The sequence below is a fragment of the Saimiri boliviensis genome, chromosome X (genome assembly GCF_048565385.1).
Source record: "Saimiri boliviensis isolate mSaiBol1 chromosome X, mSaiBol1.pri, whole genome shotgun sequence".
NCBI lineage: Eukaryota > Metazoa > Chordata > Mammalia > Primates > Cebidae > Saimiri > Saimiri boliviensis.
This window is the reverse complement of record NC_133470.1, coordinates 105,139,206-105,145,398: the sequence shown is the minus strand read 5'-3', so window position 1 is coordinate 105,145,398 and position 6,193 is coordinate 105,139,206. Positions and strand designations below refer to the sequence as shown.

Below are 6,193 nucleotides of genomic sequence, written 5' to 3'. Positions count from 1 at the left end.
AGAAGAAAGACTCCGGGGACTTCAGGCCAGGTCCTGCTACCGAGAAAAGGCGAGGGGCCCAACAGGATTCTGTCAGGGAAGGGGCCGCCCCTGTCCTCTCCATACCCAGAGGGCCTCAGCCCCACCAAGAAGTTCCCGTGGATGCAGATCCGCAGCCGGAGCCACCCCCAGCCGGAGCAGGTCTCTCTCGCTACCCTTTCCCGACTCTCCAGCTGTGGCCCTTACATTGTGTGTGTGCTAAAACCCACTGCAGATGTCATGGCAGCTGCAGGAAAACGCACCAGAATTGTTGATACAAAGGATTCTAGGGATTTAGCTTTCTTAGGACCTCCCTGCCCCTCCCCTCGCCAAGCCCGGGTTAGGAGCCCCTGCTCCCCACATCTCTCCTCTCCCACCTGGGAGTTTCCCCCTGGCAGGTCCTGCGTTGGGTGTCATACCTCCTAGTGGCCACTAGATGGCGAAAGAGATCGTGGCAGGAAGCCTCACCTCTTCCAGGGCTGAGGGCAACCTTTTCACAGGTCCAGTTTTTCCTGTTCCAATGAGTGAAATTAGGGCTCAGGACCACCCAGTGCCCCCATACCTCTCACAGACATCTTTGAGGGAATGAAGTCTGAAAACCACTTTCTGCTGTCACCTGGGATACTCCTCCCCTTACCGTCCTCTTCCCTCTCAGATCCCACAGTGTGAACGAGCATCCACAAGTAACACGGGTAGGATAAGGGCTGGGAATGGCGCTGTCTTTGGCTGTCCTTGTGTTCCTGGTACCTACTGTCTCCCCCTCCCCCCTACGTGGTAGGGGACGGGCGGCTCAGCATAATTGACGCCAACAACTAACAAAAATGTAGGCTTGACTGAGAACTGGGGTCACGTCTTAGTAGCTGTGTGACTTTGAGCTAGTTAATTAATCTTTCTGTGGTCGGGTTTTCTCGTGTATGCAATGACGATTGTAATAGTGTATCTATGTTATAAGGTTATTGTGAAGCTGAAAGAAATGAACATTTCTAAAACACTTATGACAATGGTTGGCACATAACTACACATCGAATATATGTTAGCTATTGTTAACTTATTACCGTGGCCTGCAGAATAAAGCCTCAGTCATCTGCTTTTCTTGGCATTTCCTGTCTTGAGCTCCTAGGTTTCAGCTATGGACGGTGTCCCTGGTGTCATCGACTATGTGTGGCAATTGGGAACTGCTTTTTAAAAATTAATTAATTTTTAAAATTTACAGATGAAAATTATATTTATTAGGTGCAGGATGTTTTGAAAACCGTACACATTGTGAAATGCTGAAATCGAACTAATATATACATGACTTCACATACTTGTAATTTTTTATGAGAATATTTAAAATCTACTCTCAGCGATTTTAAAGAATGTGATACATTGTTACCAACTATAATCACCATGTTGTACAATAGATCTCTTCCACTTATTTTCTCCTGTTTCATTGAAAGTTTGCATCCAACTAGCATCTCTTCAACTCCCCCCCGCCCACCCATACTAACCACCTTTCTACTCTGTGCTTCTATGAATACAACTTTTTTCGATTGCACATTTGAGTGAGATCATGTGGCATTTGTCTTTCTGCATCTGGCTCATTTCACTTAGTATAATTGTCCAGGTTCATCCATGTTGTTACAAATGACAGGACTTCCTTCTTTTTAAAGTTGGAATTCCATTGTGTGTATATGTCACGTTTTCTTTACACATTTAACCTTTGATGGAAATGTAAGTTGATTCCATATCTTAGCTATTGTGAATAATGGTACTATGTACATAGGAATGCAGAGACTTCTTCAACATACTGATTTCATTTCCTTTGATATTTACCCAGAAACATGATTGTTGGATCACATGGTAATTCTAATTTTAGCTTTTTGAGGAACAGCCATATAATTTTCCATGATGGATGTACCAAATTACCTTCCCACAAACAGTGTGCAACCGTTCCTTTTTCTCCATATCCTCACCAACACTTATCTTATGACTTTTTGATAATAGCCATCCTAACAAGTGTAAGGTGATGTCTCATTATGGTTTTAATTTTTATTTCCCTGATGATTAATTATGCCGAGCATCTTTTCATATGCCTGTTGACCATTTGTACATCTTCTTTTAAGAAATGTTGCTGGGCATGGTGGCTCACGCCTATAATCCTAGCACTTTGGGAGGCCAAGGCAGACAGATTGCCTGAGTTCAGCACTTTGACACCAGCCTGGCAACACGGTGAAACCCCGTCTCTACTAAAATGCAAAAAATTATTTGGGCGTGGTGGTGTGCGCCTGTAGTCCCAGTTAGTCAGGAGGCTGAGGCAGAAGAATTGCTTGAACCTGGGAGGCAGAGGTTGCCGTGTGAACCAAGATCGCACCATTGCAATACAGCCTGGGTGACAAGAGTGAAACTCTGTCTCAAAAAAAAAAAAAAAAATGAAAGAAAGAAAGAAAGAAAAAAAAAAAGAAATGTCCATTCACATCCTTTACTCATTTTTAAAAGTTATTTGTTTCCATGTTACTGAGTTCAGTTCCTCGTATACTTTTGATATTAATCTTTTATGAGAGTTACGGTTTGGAAATATTTTCTTTCATTTCATAAGTATTTCTTCACTCTGTTGATTGTTTCCTTTGCTGTTCAGAACCTTTTTAGTTTGATGTGATCTCACTTGTTTATTTTTGCTTTTGTTGCCTGTGCTTTTGAGGCCGTATGAAAAAAAATCATTGTCCAAACTAATGTCATGGAGCTTTTCCTTTGTTTTCCTCTAGTAGTTTTACATTTCCAGGTCTTATCTTTAAGTCTTTAATCCCTCATTTATTTTCAGTCGATTTTTGCATGTGGCATGAGATAAGGGTCTAGTTTCATTCTCTATATGTGGATATTCAGTTTTCCCAGCATTGTTTATTAAAGAGACTGTCCTCTCCCAATTGTATGTGCCTAACTCCTTTTTGATCTCGGTTTTTTGGTGTGTTTTTATTTTGATTTTTTACAGGCACGGTCTCCCTCTAGATTGATTGTACCACTCTAGAGGCAGTAGTACAATCACAACTCACTGCAGTCTTGAACTCCTGGGCTCAAGTGACCCTCTCAACTCAGCCTCCTGAGTAGCTAGGAATCCAGGGTTGTGCCAGCATGCCCAGCTAATTTTTTTTTTTTTTTAGACGGAGTTTCGCTCTTGTTACCCAGGCTGGAGTGCAATGGCTTGATCTCGGCTCACCGCAACCTCTGCCTCCTGGGTTCAGGCAATTTTCCTGCCTCAGCCTCCTGAGTAGCTGGGATTACAGGCACGCGCCACCATGCCCAGCTAATTTTTTGTATTTTTAGCAGAGACAGAGTTCCACCATGTTGACCAGGATGGTCTCGATCTCTTGACCTCATGATCCACCCGCCTCGGCCTCCCAAAGTGCTGGGATGACAGGCGTGAGCCACCGCGCCCAGCCCGCCCAGCTAATTTTTAAACATTTTTTCTTGAGACAGGATCTTGCTATGCTGCCTAGGCTGGTCTTGAATTCCCAGGCTTAAGCGATCCTCCTGCCTTGACCTCCCAAAGCATTCAGATGACAGCTGTGAACCACTGTGTCTGTCTCTGGTACTAATTTTTTTATTTTGTTTTGTTTTGTTTTAACAGAGCTTTTATGTCGCTGTTACTAGGTAGAGAGAGGCCTGACGTTATATTACTAGAGTCCCAGTGTTCTCTGAGAACACATGAGAAAAACAGAAACTTCTCTCTCCACCTACAGGTTGAAATCCTTCCGTGCTGATATAAATATTTGAGTTGGAGAACAGAGTTTCAGGGGCTGCTCTTGGGACACTAGTTGAACTGTCATCTAGCAGGTCCTGTGCCCTACCTACTCAAGAAAAAGTTCGGTTTGATGAAGAATATACACAGCTCCCAAGTTCCCTCATCCCTACCTGTCTACCCCCAAATTCAGGAATGTCTCCGTATGTTGACTGTGTTGAGTTTTACACTGTCCTAGTGGAGCCACAGCTTAAAAAATGGGAAACGGAGGCAGTCCCATTTGGCAGAGCCTCCAACGTGGAATTAAACATCATCCTCCAAAAGCCAGCCTGCAGGTCCTTTGGAGAGCTTATTAAAGGATAAATTGTCACCTGTATTACACGATGAACCAGATGTGTCCCTACAGTAACTCTTTTGCTAATAAATGAATTCAAATAACACAAGCAAGTGTTCCTAATGAATACACCACAAGAACAATTTCAGTGAATGGAAGAACAAGGCTCTTTACCAAGGAAGGTGCTTGCAAGGATTATACACTATTCAGATAGTGTATAATCCAGCTGGACAGCTTCATTAACATTTCCCTTTCTGCCAATGCCTGAGCTCACCCTACAAAAAACCATGACGCACTTCCAGATTTGTATAAAGATAGGTGAGGTTATTCATACCAACCCTGCCTCTGGAAACAACTTCTAAAAACCCCAATCGTACGTAAACAGTGCCTTCTTTAAACAACTGAAGTGCTGAGAAGGGGGTGAGGTGTTACCTGGCCAAAATCAATGGAAAATGAAGACCTAGGGAGATCCATAAGAACTGGAAACCACTTCTGCCATGTGAATATTTGCCAAATCAGAAAACTGGAACTTTTGTTCCGATAGCCTCTTAGGGAAAGACAAATATAAACTAAAAGCCATGATATATACAAAATAGGAAGTCTAACACGAGAGACTTTCTTCCATAAGGTGGCCCTTAAAAAGGCTACACCACTTCCGGTCCTAGGCACTTCGGGAAGCGCGGCTTAGGTGCAGACATGGCCAAGTCCAAGAACCACACCACACACAGCCAGTCCTGAAAATGGCACAGAAATGGTTTCAAGAAACCCCGATCACAAAGATACGAATCTCTTAAGGGGGTAGACCCCAAGTTCCTGAGGAACATGCGCTTTGCCAGGAAGCACAACAAGAAGGGCCTAAAGAAGATGCAGGCCAACAACGCCAAGGCCATGCGTGCACGTGCCGAGGCCATCAAGGCCCTCGTAAAGCCCAGGGAGGTTAAGCCCAAGATCCCAAAGGGGGGTGTCAGCCGAAAGCTCGATCGACTTGCCTACATTGCCCACCCCAAGCTTGGGAAGTGCGCTCGTGCTCTCATTGCCAAGGGGCTCAGGCTCTGCCGGCCAAAGCCCAAGGCCAAGGCCAAGGCCAAGGATCAAAACAAGGCCCAGGCTGCAGCTCCAGCTTCAGTTCCAGCTCAGTCTCCCAAAGGTGCCCAGGCCCCTGCAAAGGCTTCAGAGTAGATCTCTCTGCCAATGTGAGGACAGAAGAACTGGTGCGACCCCCTGTGGCCGCCATCTGCATGGGGCTGGGTCCTCCTGTGCTGTTTGTACAAATAAACCTGAGGAAGGAAAAAAAAAAAAAAAGAAGAAAAGAAAAAGAAAAGGCTACACCAGAGAGTACAGATGAATAGGATTTGGTTGAGCTCTCACACAGAATTTCATCATTTGTTCTATTTGCCTAATAATCCAGGGAATCCCAAGCCTTAAAATTTAAGATTGTCCTCAACTGAGAATAACTCCAATAACTTGGCAGAGGTTAATGGAAATCTTCTCTGGAGGAAAGTGACTTCATCCTATCCTAAAGTCATTGCCACAGATAACTGTTAACATATGATGACCGAAATAAGCAGGCCCATAAACAAACAAGACACGAGGGGCAAGAACAGGCAGAATAACAGGCAAAATAGGCACAAAATTTCAGTTAATGGAATTATTAGACACAGATCAGAAAACAACTATGCTTACAATGTTTAAAAACATGAAAAAGGAAATCCCACTTCTGGTCACTGTGGAGGAATAGAAACCAATTTGCCCTCATGCTTGAAATAACCAAAAACTACAAATATGTGAAACATCAGTTATTGAGATCCTGGGTATCAGGTTACAAGGGATAATAACCCTTAGATATGGGCAACAGATGATGCAAACCCAACAAATATGTCAGCTTACTGCCTTAAAAGAGTTTTTAGGTTTCCAATGAGAACACATGGACACAGGGAAGGGAACAACACACATTGGGGCCTTACTGGCAGGTGGAGTGGGGAGAGGGAGAGCATTAGGAAAGTCAGTGCATGCTGGGCTTAGTACCTAGGTGATGGGATAATCTGCAGCAAACCATCACGGCACACATTTACGTATGTAGCAAACCCGCACATCCTGCACATGTAACCCTGAACTAAAAAAATAAA

At 44.0% G+C, this 6,193-nt stretch overlaps 1 pseudogene; it reads left to right on the top strand.

Moving 5' to 3' along the window:
* Window positions 1-4,676: 4,676 nt before the first annotated feature.
* On the top strand, window positions 4,677-5,283 carry LOC101045487 (large ribosomal subunit protein eL29 pseudogene; annotated as a pseudogene).
* Window positions 5,284-6,193: the final 910 nt, after the last annotated feature.